The sequence below is a fragment of the Tenrec ecaudatus genome, chromosome 6 (assembly GCF_050624435.1).
Source record: "Tenrec ecaudatus isolate mTenEca1 chromosome 6, mTenEca1.hap1, whole genome shotgun sequence".
NCBI classification, from domain to species: Eukaryota; Metazoa; Chordata; class Mammalia; order Afrosoricida; family Tenrecidae; genus Tenrec; species Tenrec ecaudatus.
Genome location: NC_134535.1, coordinates 143,519,756 through 143,534,479, shown reverse-complemented (window position 1 = coordinate 143,534,479; position 14,724 = coordinate 143,519,756). Strand labels below are relative to the sequence as shown.

Genomic DNA, 14,724 nt, shown 5'->3' with positions numbered 1-14,724 from the left:
TGTAGACAATTGGACATCCCCTTACAAAAGGGTCACAAGTCAGGGTGTAGAATAGCACCAATAAAACATACAATTTTCCTCTAGTTCTTTAATGCTTCCTCCTCCCACTATTATAAATCTGGCTAGACCAGAGCATGTACACTGGTACGGATAAGAGCTCAAAACACAGGGAATCCAGGACAAAAAAAAAAACCTCAGGACCAATAATGAGAGTAGCGATACCAGGAAGATCAGGGGAAGGTGGGGGGAGAAAGTGGAAACCAATCATAAGGATCTACATATAACTCCTTCCCAGGGGCATGGACAACAAAAAAAGTGGATGAAGCGAGACAGCAGTCGGCGTAAGACACGGAGGAAAAATTTATACATTATCAAGGGTTCGTGAGGTGGGGAAGGTAAGGGCAAGGAAAATGAGGAGCTGATATCAAGGGTTCAAGTAGAAAGAAAATGTTTTGAGAATGATGATGGCAGCAAATGTACAAATGTGCTTGACACGATGGATGGATGGATGGATGGATGGATGGATGGATGGATGGATGGATGGATGGATGGTGATGAGAGCTGTAAGAGCCCACAATAAAATGATTTAAACAAAGAGAAAGAAAGAAGCCAGTAGTGCTCACCCCACCACCCACATTCTGGCATAACCTCTAAAAGCGGCTCTAAATGTCCCTGGGTGGGAATGGGGGGCAAAATCAGCAGAACCTCATGAACAGGGAAAGCAGAGATCATTTCTAGTACAAGTTTTGGGATTTGGGTTTGTTTGGTTCTTTTTGGGTTTTGGGGGCGGGGGGCGCTTGTCTTTTGTTTTCGACCCTGGGGCCTGCTACAAGCATTTATTATCATACAGAAGGCGCCCTGGTGGCACAGTGATTAAAGTGCTTAGCCACTAATCCAAAGACTGGTGGCTTAAACACAGCAGCCACTCCACAGGAGGATGAGGCTGCCTGCTCCTGTCGAGATTTACAGCCCTGGAGACTGTGGGAAGCAGTTCTACACTCTTCCCTAGAGTCCCTCTGAGTCACAAAGGACTCAGCAGAGGGTTCGGTGGAGTGGATTCGTATACACTTTAGCAGCAACCAATCCAAGCAGGTATTTTTATACTCATTCTACGGAAGAGGAAGCAGACAAACATGTTGCATGTTTTGCTGGTCCCAAAGTAGCACGGTCAGGTGATCCTTTCCTGCAACTGGGCAAGGCAATACCACCACAACTTGAAGATGGCTTTGTTTTACTAGTCAATTCTGACTTTCGCTCCATTTTACGGAAACACTAGACCTCACTTCCTATGGGCAGTGTCCTCCAGAAAGCCGTGCACGATGAACCAGCCAAACACTATGCTGAGCATGAGGACAAATGGTGTGATTCCAACTTAGATGAGACCCCCAACAACAGACACAAACGGAGATAAGAGCAAATGGGTTAGTGGTTCTGTTGGGGGGAGGGGAACGCGATGCTTAGTGAGGGCTGAGTTTTGCCTCTGGGGAATGGGAGGGGGATGGAGTGCGGAGGGGGAGGGTTGCACAACATGACAAATGTCCTTAGTGCCATTGAATTGTATACTCAGAAATGGTTACAAAGGCCATTGTTTTGTCATACTTATTTTGCTACAACAAATTGGGATTCACACATGAGCTCATTACCTTTGGGTATTGTGCGGCTCTGTTAAAGAAACTTAGAGACTGTTGCAGTTTAGTGGAAAATTATAAAGTCCTTTGCAGGATACAGAGAGTTTTCAGAAGCAAATGAAATAAAAGAGTGAAATTTTTACACACAGTTGAAATGGCAAAATTTTTGCTCTATGTATTATTTTGCCAGGAAAAAAATTGTAAAATACACTTCGGGAACTGTGGAGTACATTTCTACATGGTTCTCACTCTGCTTTCTATAGCAAAGGAGCTTTTTAAGCAATTCAGCTGTTCAAGAAATAGTTATTTAGAGAGGGGTACATGAAAATTCTTTTAGAAAGCTGCTCACAGCCTTAAAAGAAAAATAAAGCATGTTTATAAATAACTTCATTCAGCAAATATTTTTGAGTACTTACTATGTGCCACGTACTCTTGGGAGTAAAACACAAAACCAAGAAAAAAGGTCCCTGAGGAAAACAGATATAAAGGCTCATGGAGTTTCAAATGACAAAGGGCTCTCGTAATGTCCGGAAAGGCTTCCCAGAGGGAAAGAGCCTTGGGCTGGGGGCTCAGGGATAGAGCGCTTTGGTGAGATGGGGATGGCGGGAAGGTGGAAGGGCATGTTGGGCAGGAAAGACCACCACCTGCAAACAGAAAGAGGCTCAGCCTGGAGGGAGGGAGAGAGGGACAGAGGGAGAGGGAGAGGGAGAGGAAGAGGGAGAGGGAGAGGAAGAGGGAGGGGGGGGGGAGAGAGAGAGAGAGAGAGACACCGACCGACCAAGTGGTGCACCAGCTTGTACTGTTCAAAAGTATATGCAAGGGGATGCACTCCAGCTGTTTTTGCGAAGCAAAATCACTTTACAGATAAAATTCCTCCTGGAATACAAACGAACCACACGGACAAGCGAGATTATACCAAGAAGGCCAAGAGTAGAGCTAGCAATAGGCCAAGCCTCTTTTTTCTGTTGTCCGTCCCCCAGGGAGGAGGTTATACTTAGATCCCTGTAATCGGTTCCCTGGGGGACGAGCAACAGAAAAGTGGGTGAAGGGAGACGTCGGACAGTGTAAGATATGACAAAATAATAATTTATGAATCATCAAGGGTTCATGAGGGAGGGGAAAAATGAGGAGCTGATGCCAAGGGCTTAAGTGGAGAGCAAATGTTTTGAGAATAATGAGGGTGATGACTGTACAGATGTGCTTTACACAATTGACATATTTATGGATTGTGATAAAAGTTGTGTGAGCCCCTAATAAAACGATTTTTTTTTTAATTATCAAGGGCTTATGAGGGAGCAGGGAGGCGGGTGGAAATGAGGAGGTGATGCCAGGGCATAAGTAGAGAGCAAATGTTTTAAGAATGATGAGGGCAACGAATGTACAAATATGCTTCACACAATGTATGTATGTATGGATTGTGATAAGAGTTGTATGAGCCCCCAATAAGATGATTTAAAAAAAGAAAGAGGGACAGGCCTTCTCAATGTGTCTGCAGAGCCGCTTAAAATGCAACTTTCTTTACAGCTGTGACTTCACAGCAGAGAGTGGTTCTACTCCAAACTTTCAGTTCTTTATCGCTCAACAGCTGCTGCTAAGTCCGCCCTGACTCACACTGACCCGCATGTAGAGCAGGAGAAACGTCTGTCATACCATCTTCAGTGTCCAATTTCTCAGAAGTAGATTTCCAGGTCTTTCTTTTGAAGTGCCTCTGGGTGGCCTGGAACCACCAACCTGTCAGTGTGCAACTGTGCATGTTAACTGCACGCACCATACAGGGATTCCAACAAAGACACCAAAACCCAAACCAAAGTCACTGCCATTAAGTCAAGGTTGACTCTAGTAACTTCACAGAACAGGGGAGAACGTCCCCTGGGGGCTTCTGAGACTGTAGACCAATGGTTCTCAACTTGTGGGGCACGACCCCTTTGGAGGTCCAACGACCCTTTCACAGGGGTTGCCTAAGACCATCAGAAAACACAAATATTTCACAATATATAATTACATATTGTTTGTGATTAATCACTATGCTTTAATTATGCTTAATTCTGTTCAATTCGTAACAATGAAAAAACATCCTGCATATCAGATAGTTACAGTACGATTCATACCAGTAGCAAAATGACAGTGATGAAGTAGCAATGAAAATAATTTTATGGTTGGGGGTCACCACAACATGAGGAGCTGTATGAAAGGGTCGCGGCATTAGGAAGGCTGAGAACCACTGCTATAGACTCTTTGAGGGGAGTAGAAAACCTCATCATTCTCATGCAGGGTGGCAGGTGGTTTTGAACTGCTGACCTTGCAGTTAGCAGCCCAATGGGTAACCACTATGCATCTCCCACAGGTAGACCCAAAACTCCCATTTATCTCAGAGAGAAACATATAAGGCCTCCTACCTCTCCCGTAGGCTGGGAACTTAACCTATTTTCACTTAGCTGAAAATCCAATGCTAGGGAGAAAGTACGAAGGTCAGGTTCAACAGCCAAGAAAAGACGGTTACTATAAAAATAAGGCCAGTAATGAATGTATGTATGGAGTGTGACAAGAGCTGTAAGAGACCCCAATAAAATGATTTTTTTAATCTTCCTAATAAGCCATGATCAAGCTGTGTTCTGTAAGAAAGATGGTTGATCCTCTTAGAATAAAATAAAAATTTACCATTAAAAAAAGAATAATGCCAGTACCAGAAAGGCACACGATCCCCCGTGAGCACGCGCAACCCTCTCAAACTGGGGGAACCACCTTGGGATCCTTTCCTGATTCAAGCTCTTATTCTGGAGGCCTGGGGTGGCTCTCCTGAAGGTCAATAAGACCGGTTGGGGCCTTACCTGGAGTAGCAAGAGTTTAGAACAGTGCTGCACAACTTTGGACGGCCGCCCCAGTAAGAAATCAATTGCACTTCACAACCCAATTGTGTGTGTGAGAGAAAGGATGTGTGTGTTTGTTGCAATGTGTTCAGTTCTTGTTAATTATCCACTGGATACACTTTGATGTTTTCTATTTTAGTCTACTTCATTTATTTAAAAAAAAAATTTTTTTGATCACGACTCAGTAAAAAATCTGGGTTGCTAGGCAGTTTGACACGCATGGCTGTAGGGCGGGGGCAGTGTTCCTGCTTCTGGGTAGTGCCAGAGTCTGCATCTCAGTACATTAAGGCTCACAATGAGGCCAATTAAAAAAAAAAAGCAAGGTAATATTCACAATTCTTTCTCAAAGGGCAAGAATGTAATAGTTGCACTTTGGAAATGCTTTCATTAAAACTCTTCATGTTTCACATTTGCTTCGTTTTGTATTTTTTGCTTTTTCACCACTAAGATGGGAATGACAAAAGTATGCCTATCTGGCCCTAAGCCCCAAAGCACCATTTCCTACACAAAAGAGCAAGAGCTTACTGTAAAAAAAAAGGCCAATTCCTAAATCTGGGGCAAGACATAAAAATGAGCCCATAGCATTTTCACACAGAGAAACCAAGGAGACTGCCAAAGACACCTTCGGTTGTGGTAAAAAGATCCTGGCGCCAATTTCAGGAGACTGTCTGACCAAAGATGGGCAATGTGAGCATCAATGAGGATAATCACCTAATGTGAAACACAGCAAGCATGTTTTCGTCGTGATACTAAAAAGAACAAAATACCTGTTGGTGACATTGGCTCAGCAGTAACTTGGGGTCAGAAAATTCCTTGTGTGGGACTGTCTTGTGCATCTTAGGTAATTTAACCAGCCCAGCATAAGCTCCTACCCTCCCAGTTGAAACAACCACAAATGTCCTCAGACTTTACCAGATGTCTGTGAGGGAAAACAAACCACCCCACTTGAGAACCACAGCCTCGGAGCATACCAGAGAACCAACTTTCACTTTGAAAACCGGTAATCTAGAGACACGCATGCATTTGGTCTTCCCTGTATAAACTGTACCGTGAAGTCAAACAGTCAGCAAGAAAAAAAGGAATTAGGAGTTTCAACTCCATGGGAATTGGCAGATCAAGGTGAACAGCATAAGAGGTGGCTAACACATCATACACAGTCCTGAATGAAGTAAACTTGACCCAGAGGGGGATGAAGGTGGGGTTAAATAAAAAGCGTACATTTGATACAGCCACTACATCAAACTAGAAAACATAGGGGTCAGAGTAACCGATTAAACTACACCACACCAACGCAGTCATCAAAATCCAAGCTGTGGGAGCGTTTTATTACCCATTTCCTTCATTAACAACAAAATATATTTTAAAAAGAGAGAGAGATTAATCAACATATACACCAGCCGGAAGAACCCTTATCTGGATCTTGATTCAAGCAAACTGTGACCCCTGAGCTTATTATTATGAGTAAAGATTAATCATGGACATGTGAACACAGATGGGATTAAAATTTGTTTTGTCTTGAAATGTGAGAGTACTATTGTAATTGTGTTCAGTTTTTTGTTTTGCTTTGTTTTTAAAGGACCCCAGTCCTAGTGATGTTCACAGAAATATAGATGACTGGAATGTCCAGGATTGCTTCCAAGTAATTCAAGACGAAGGAGAGCGAGAGTGGGGGAAGATGTGAATGAAACCACCTGCATGTGAGCTGAGGATGACTGTGGGGGGGGGGGGAGATTTACTAAGCTCTTTATACCAACATGTCTATTGTTGCATGCGGTTTTTAAGATGATTTCTATAGTGAAGTTTTCCCTTTCAAGGGCAGACAAACAACACCTGACTTTACCACGAACAAATGAGAAATGTTATATTCAAATGGGATCCTACTAGGCTTTCCACCCTGTAATTCAATAATTAACATCTGAATCGTGTTCTGGCTTACACTTGGCTTTCTTAAAAGAACAGCACTAAGAAGCTGAAGGAGGAAATCTGGACTGCGACAGTGGTAAAATCGGAATGATATACTTTTACCCTACTGGCTCCATGCCTGTCATCATACCAATGAATTCCACTGAAGAGGCGGCCTCCTTTGAAAAATGAAAATGCAGATGTCTAATTATTAACAAGAAAGATGGTTAAGATACATTGGTGCAAAAGGTAAGCTACCATGCAGGAGAGACTCTAGGAGTCCCTTTTGATGACATATATGTATAGACATCGCGCGCGTGTGTGTGCGTGTGTGTATTCCTATATAAAGAGTCCTAGTGGACAGTGGTGGTGGGTGTGGTGGTGATGACGTGGCTGAGATCCGCATGGTCAGCAGTTCCCAAACCACCAGAAGCTGCAAGGGAAAAAGACTGGGCTTTCTTTTTTTTTAAAGACTGGGCTTTCTACTCAACAGTCAGATTCTCAGAAACACATGGGGGGTCAGTACTGACTAGATGGCAGTGATTTGGTTTTAGGTTTTGAAGGAGCACTATGGGTTAGCCACTAGGGCTGCTAATCATAAAGTTAGTGGTTCAAGCCCATCAGCCAGTCTGTAGAAGATGAGGCTATCTGCTCCAGTAAAGATTCAGTCTCAGAAACCCAGAGAAGCAGTTACGGTTTCCCTACAATGTAAATGCCTATCTTATATAACACATAACTAAATTTGAAGTTTGTTCTACACGTACACAAAGGAATGAGGAGATTCGCTTGCGTAGACTGTCTCAATCCCCAGGAATATGAATAAGCTTAGCATTAGTCTTCTTTGTGTAAGGCCCTTAAAATGAGGGTGCACAGACTGCAGGGTGGAGACAGGGACCAAAGAACTTGTATTGAAGATCCACCCCCATTTATATCATTAGGTTCTTAGACTTTCTCAAAGGGATTCCTTTCCAGGCTAAGTAATGTGCTTAACCAGACAGTCTAGAAATCTGGGTCTTACCCCCTATTCAGCTCCCATCTAATGGATGGCCTTCCCAGACTAAACTAAGTGAGTCCCTTTAAAATGAGACTGCTTCTAGCAGAGCAGGAGGGACGGCCAGCCTGTTCAATCAAGAGGTGTCGATGGGTCAAGTAACAGGCATCAGAAGACTCAAATAAACATGTTGTTGAGAAGGGGGGGGGGCCAGAGCAGAGAACCCAAACCCATTTGGAGACAATGGGACATCCCCTCACAGAGGGGTCACAAGGAATGGATGAGTCAACCAGGGTGCAGTATAGCCAAGATGAAACACACAGTATCCCTCTGGTTCCTTGAGGCTTCTCCTCATCCCCACGATCATGACCCCAGTGCCGCCTCTCACTGCAGGCAAGGCTGGTGCATGTACACAAGCATAGTTAAGAATTCAAGACACAGGGGATCCAGGTCAGACGACCCTTCAGGAACAGACACCGGTGTAGTGATACCAAGAGGGTAGGGGGAAGGTGGGGAGAGGAGGGAAGAAACCTCGGGGGAGGGCAAATAATGGTCGGTGTAAGATAAGAAAATAATAATTTATAATTTTTATGGGCCACAAGGGTGGGAGGGGAAAGGAGGATAAAAAGAACTGATTCCAAGGGCTCAAATAGAATGCAGATATTTAGCAAATAATGATGGCAACATATTTACAAATATGCTTTATATACGTATGTATGTATGGATAGTTATAAGAGCTGTAAGAGCCTCCAATAAAAATGGTCTTAAAAAGAGAAAAAGAGGGGCCACTGCCAATCCCAACTACATGGACACCTGCCCCTCCCCACTGAAGAATTTACTTCAGAGGACAGCACTGAAGCTGCAGCTCAGGGAGAGGGACATGTCTGGTCAGAGCACACGGGCACAAATGAAGGAGGAGAAAGAGAGAGTGGAGCACATCCTGGCACACCAAGCCTTGCGGGCAATATTCCCACTCAGAGGCGCCAATCCACAGAGAAGACCATATGGCCAGCCCCACTACGAGACACAACATCCCTCACTGTCCCATAGCCCTACAGGGGACAACACTGGAGACACAGTGTGGGAATTTCCACTCGATCTGACCTCACCACACCGAGGCAAAACACTAATGGTGTGCAACAGAACAGCAAGATGAGCAGAGCAAGGAAGTCCCCATGGGAGTATCAAAAATGACTTTGGGGACAAGGCTTGGCACCCCATCAGACTGGACAAGAAAACACTCCAAAAGGTCAACAAAGTCTTTGAGCTAACTACAGACTTTTCTTTTTTGTTGCTTGGGTTTTTTTGTCGTTGGCCTTTTGTTGTTTTGTTTTCTTTTGTTGCTTTGCTTTGCCCTGTCTTGTTTTTGTGCATGTTATTACCTCCGCAGGTCTGTCTAAATAAGATAGGCTGGATGAACAATCTGAAGGAGAAAACAATGGGACTGACATTTCTGGGGGACATGGGAGAGGGGGAGGTGGGGGAAAGAAGTGGTGTTAACAAACCCAGGGACAAGAGAACAACAAGTGATCCAAATACGTGGTGAGGAGGGTGTAGGAGGCCTGGTAGGGCGTGATCAAGGGTAAAATAACGGAGAGGAATTACTGAAACCAAAATGAAGGCTGAGCATGATAGTGGGACAAGAGGAAAGTTAAAGGAAACAGAGGAAAGAGTTAAGAAGCAAAGGTCATTTACAGAGGTCTAGGTAAGGGCATGTACATATGTGAATACATTTATATATGAGGATGGGTTAACAGATCTATGTGCATACATTTATAGGTTTAGTATTAAGGTAGCAGATGGACATTGGACCTCCACTCAAGCACTCCCTCAATGCAAGAGTATTATGTTCTATTAAACTGAGATTCCATGATGCTCACCTTCCCAACACAATCGCTGAAGACAAAGCGGGTACATAAGCAAATGTGGTGAAGAAAGCTGATGGTGCTAGGCCATCAAAAGATATAGCATCTGGGGTCTTACACCAAGACTTGAAGTTAAACAAGCGGCCATCTAGTTCAGAAGCAACAAAGCCCACATGGAAGAACACACCAGCCTGTGTGATCACGAGGTGCCGAAGGGATCAGTTACCAGACATCAAAGAAAAAAAAATCATATCATTGTGTGTTCACCTCCCCAATATGATCTCTGAAGACAAATGGGTGAATAAGCAAATGTGGTGAAGAAAGCTGATGGTGCCAGCTATCAAAGGATATAGTATCTGGGGTCTTAAAGGCTTGAAGGTAAACAAGCTGTCATCAAAGCAACAAAACCCACATGGAAGAAACACCAGCCTGTGTGATCACAAGGTGTCAAAGGGATCAGGTATCAGGTATCAAACAACAAAAAGTCATATCATTGTGAATGAGGGATTATAAATAAATAAATAGATAGATAAATAAATAAATGAGGGAGAGTGCGGAGTGGAGAACCAAAGCCCCTCTGTGGGCAACTGGACATCCCCTTACAGATGGGGGTCGGGGAGGAGACGAGCCAGTCAGGGTGCAGTGTAGCAACGATGAAAAAAATACAACTTTCCTCTAGTTCCTAAATGCTTCCTCCCACCTATCATGATCCCAATTATACCTTACAAATCTGGCTAGACCAGAGGATGTGCATTGGTACAAATAGGAACTGGAAACACAGGGAATCCAGGACAGTTGATCCCTTCAGGACCAGGAGGGTGAAGGGAGGGTGGGATAGAAAGGGGAAACCAATTATAAGGATCTACATATAACCTCCTCCCTGGGGGGATGGACAACAGAAAAGTGGGTGAAGGGAGACGTCAGACAATGTAAGAGATGACAAAATAACAATTTATAAATTATCAGGGGTTCATGGTGGGGAGGAAGCAGGGAGGGAAGGAGAAAAATGAGGAGCTGATGCCAACGGGTTAAGTGGAGAGCAAATGTTTTGAGAATGAGGGCAACGTATGTACAAATGTGCTTTACATAATTGATGTATGTATCGATTGTGATAAGAGTTGTACGAGCCCCCAATAAAATGATTTCAAAAAAAGAAAATAAAAAGAAATGAGGATTCCATTCCGTGGTGAGACCCAGAAAACGCCTTACAATTTTAAAAGTAAGCTAAATCAGTTTATCTGCAAAAACCTGGTTCCTTCATGATCCACCCTTGACTCCTAACTCACCTGAACGCCAGGCATGCTCTCCCTGGTGACTCCTCTCTCAGTGCTGGCCACCTGGCCTCCCTGCCATTCCTCCATCACATCACACCTGCCCCTCCCTCAGGGCTGTTGCACTCACTACTCTGGCCATTTGACATAATCTCCTCTATCCCACACCCCCACCAACAGCTACATTGCTTTTTCTCCATAGTACTGACCCTGTTCATTGTCCTCTTCCCTTGACCAGAAGTCAAGCTCCATGAGAACAGGGCTTTGTATCACTCACTATTGTACCTTCAGCACCAAGAGCTTATTGGCTGAAGAAATCAAACACTTGAATCCAACAATAGTGACAGAGACTGGGGTCTCCTGAATCGTTTTTGCCACATCGTGGGCCTTAAACTCGGCTCCATTTTCCCAAAGCTCAATCAGCGCTGTCTTCAGCTCACCCGCAACGACAATTATCTCCAAAGCACAGGAGAAACAGGAGGAATCTGACATAGCACGTCCTGGAAGCCACTGGCTTCAAGCTTTTGTCGCATCCATCAAAAGAACCACGCAAAAACTTGAAAGTGCAAAAGTGAACTTTAAAACTCGCATGCACCATCAAATCACAGAAAGCCAGCAAGCGCAATGCCCTTTATTCTAAAAGGATCAAACTAAGAGCAAACAAGACAGGATGCTGGCCTTGGGTTGACTCCTTAATCAGATGCATCTAAGGACAGCTCGACCTACAAACCTCACTTCAGGCCTACTTTTATTTTACTTGATTTTTTCATTGTTCTTAATTGGAGTTTGTTGTTTCATTTGGGTTTGGTTAAAGAACTGCTTGTAAAGAAATCAGATCATTTTCATGAGAACCTTTTAAATGTGCTTTAAAAAAAAAAGCCATTTCTCTCTGACTTTTTGGAAGCCAGGAGGTTGTATACCATTAAATGATTTTTTTTCTTTTTTGCAACTTTTTGTTGTTGTTCTTTATATACCCTGGTCATCCTCAGTTGAAAATATTTTGAAGAAACAGAAAGCAAGTACAACTTCGGGAGTGACTCTATTTCTTCTAAGACACAATTATATCTTTATTCCCACAGAAAAAGATGCCGATTTCTCTCAAAAGTCAACTACTTTGTTTAGATGGATAAAACCAATGTCAACCCCAAAGAACTTTCATGAGTCTTAAAGTGGAGGCTGGGTGCAATCCATTTAGAACATGACGAACTTTCCTTGTCTGATAAGAAGGAAATCTCAAGAGTATGTTATGCTCAGATTTGAAATATTCCAAGAGCACTTTGTACTTGATATATACACATACACTCATGAAAGAAAGAAAAATATGCACAACTGGTCACAAAGCAAACTGAAGGGTCATTGAAAATAGATTAACATCTCACAGTTCATACTAACCGCAAATTAAATCTCAAAGTATGCCACTGAATTAACCTGCTCAGGAGCCTTGACACACATGATCAAGATGTATTTCAAGCATAGGAGGAGCCTAATGCTGGACTTAGACCATGTTTCTCCAAGTTTGTTTGGTTTTACTTTACCTCCCTGTATTCTGGTTTTCAGCAGAGAGCATTCTAAGAGGAACTCAGTCCATTAAATGCCTCTCCAAGGGCCCATACTCTCAGCGCTACAGTTATGGCTATGTTGTTCACTTCTCACATCAAGAGGGTATATATTTAACTCATACTTGGTGCAAAAAGCACAAGTAATGTTATTAATATCAAACAGTTCATCACACTTCATATTATTCCCCCTCACTTTCTGCCCCCCAGTCTAGGTGCAAACTAATTGTTCGCTGTCACACAGGGCCCCTGGCACATAGCAACCCTATGCACAATGGACTAAAACACCCCCTGATTTTGTGCCAAGATCAGTTGCAAACCAGCTCAGTTAAATCCAAGAATTCCGAGAAGGAACTGGGCCTCACATATCCAAATGGTTCCAGCTCCACCAGCACTCCTGAGGATCTTATCAACAGGAAACAAGAGCACTATACGCCTATAATGAAGTGTCTGGCTTTTATTTTCTAATTAGTAAAACCCAAAGATTGTAGCCCAGGGAACAAATATTTAGTGTTAAAGGAGTTGCTAAGACCTAGCCACCCTCATTACCTTTTTGTTTGACCCTGCCAAAGAAAATTAACATTTGGTGGCCAAGTCAGCAGCAACAAAGATGTGCATGCCCCCCTGAAAAGCTCCCTCTTCTGAAATGCACTGTGGCCCTTGGAGGGGTAAGGGGAGTGCCAAAGTCGAGGCAGCCACAGGGGTCTGTCAGAATCCTAGCCATTCAGGTAGCCTCAGGTCTAGGACTGGATCCTCCTACCGTATGCTTCAAGAAGAAACTTCCCTTTTTAGAGTTCTAACTCTTTCAAACTGCCAACAAACTCTTGTTCATTTCTTGCAATCCAACCCACTGAGTAAGCATGCGTTCTCAGTAGTAAGAAAAAACGACTGAAAGAAAAGCAACTATTTTTCAGAGGCAGATAAGTTCTGCTTACATAGCAGGTGAAATGCAGTGCCTCCTTCAGAATTTAAATCATCAGCACGCTGCCTGGCAAGTTCAGGTTTCATTACTACCTAAGTTGCCTCCCACCAGCAAACCTCCAGGTGGCTTCCATTCTGTGCCATGGCCAAATCAAAGTGCCCTGCAGACTTGGCCCCCACCCCACCTTTCATCCACTCCCTGAAGCCCTCACCCAAAGGCAAAGACATATTTTGGAGACTGAGTCAAAAAGCATTTCCTCCTCTTTTCTACTCCGCATCCCAGGGTTCTTTTGGGATGACTTACAAAACACGAAGCTTTGGACAAAAGCTCATTAATGAACCCAGCACTCAAACTTCCACTTACCTGACCGAGGTCAGGCCCGCCGTTGTTCCAGCCAAATGCGGTCCAGCCAAGTTAGAGATACTGCTCCTCAGTAGTCAGCGCCTAAAGAAAAGAAAAGAGGCTGAGTGGGGAGGCCACAGAAGCTCCAAATTCCAATTGTCCAACTCTTTTAGCTTCCTGCCCTGGAGAACCCGCCCCCCCCAAAAAAAGTGGCAAGCACGAATAAGGTTAACTGACGGATTTCCACTAGCAATTGACCAGTGCGCGCTAGACCCACTCGAACTTCCAACGTGCCGCGCGCGGGGGCTGGAACTAAGGGAAATGTTTGGCAGATCCCAAAGCACTTGTTTCTGGAAGCCCAGGCCTAGTATCTACAGCCCGCATCCCCACTGGGCCTGAGCTTGGTACTCACTTCATTCCCTGGTTTTCTTCCGTCTTCTGAAACCCTCCCCATGGGAGCCCCAACACGCGCACGATTCTCCCAACCATGCAGGGCGAAGGAGGACTACATTTTTAGAAAAGATTGTTTCCTTGAGCCGACTCACATATGACACCCCCACGCTCCCCCCACCTTCCCTCCAAAAGGGAAAAAAAAAAACAACCCAAAAACTATTTCCTGCAGCTGCTGCTGCTGCAACAGTTTCCAACTTGGGGAAATGTCATTCCAGACCAGAATGAGAAGCCCTCGAAGTCAGTCTCTGGAGTAGAGGATTAAAAAAAAAAATTATTTTAAACCCTCAAATGAGCTCACCCCGTGTCCCCCAAATGCCTGGAGTAAAAGAGTCCCCAAAGGCATGCCAAGTGCATGTCAATCCACCACGAACTCTCAGAGTACGGGGCAAAAAGCTCCCCGCGCCCTCTGCCCGGCCCCAGCCGCTACCTTGCTGCCAGGGGAGCCACGCCGGGTTGGGAGAGAGCGGGGCGAGGAGAGGGGCTAGCAGCCGCTGGATAATCCCATGTCTGTGAAGAGGGAGCTGGTTCCGTTAGGATGGAGGCGGAACACCCACACCTCCTCTCGGCGTGCACTTTCTTTCTCTCCACCCCCTGCCTCCTCCTCCTCCACCACCTCCACCTCCTCCGCGCCTCCCACCCGGCTGGCTTAAGGAAACGCCTCAGCAGCACGTCCGCATGGTTACTGCACTTTGAAGCGGCTTCTAGCAGTTTATATAGGCTGGCGAGCTCCCTGGGCAATGTAGTCCGAGGCCAGCGTCCTGGTAGTGCCGGGGGCTAAATTGGACTACAAGTCCCACAATCCCCCGGGCTCCCGGGCTGCACTCTAAATAGACGCGCGCAGCGGCTCCGGAGGGACGTCCCGCTGGCTGTCCGGACTTCAAACCCGGCGTCTAGTGGAGAGAGACTGTTGGCCTCGGCAGCCCGCGA

General features: G+C 44.8%; 1 protein-coding gene across 1 annotated transcript in view; it reads right to left on the bottom strand.

Moving 5' to 3' along the window:
* Positions 1–14,397, bottom strand: part of ITPR1 (inositol 1,4,5-trisphosphate receptor type 1) — a 411,705-nt gene extending 397,308 nt beyond the window's left edge. Inside the window, exons 1-2 of the mRNA XM_075552323.1 lie at positions 14,225–14,397; positions 13,366–13,446 (exon numbers count right to left, since the gene is read on the bottom strand). The gene's annotated coding sequence lies outside the window, so the exon portion shown is untranslated. The remainder of the gene's footprint in view (positions 1–13,365; positions 13,447–14,224) is intronic.
* Positions 14,398–14,724: the final 327 nt, after the last annotated feature.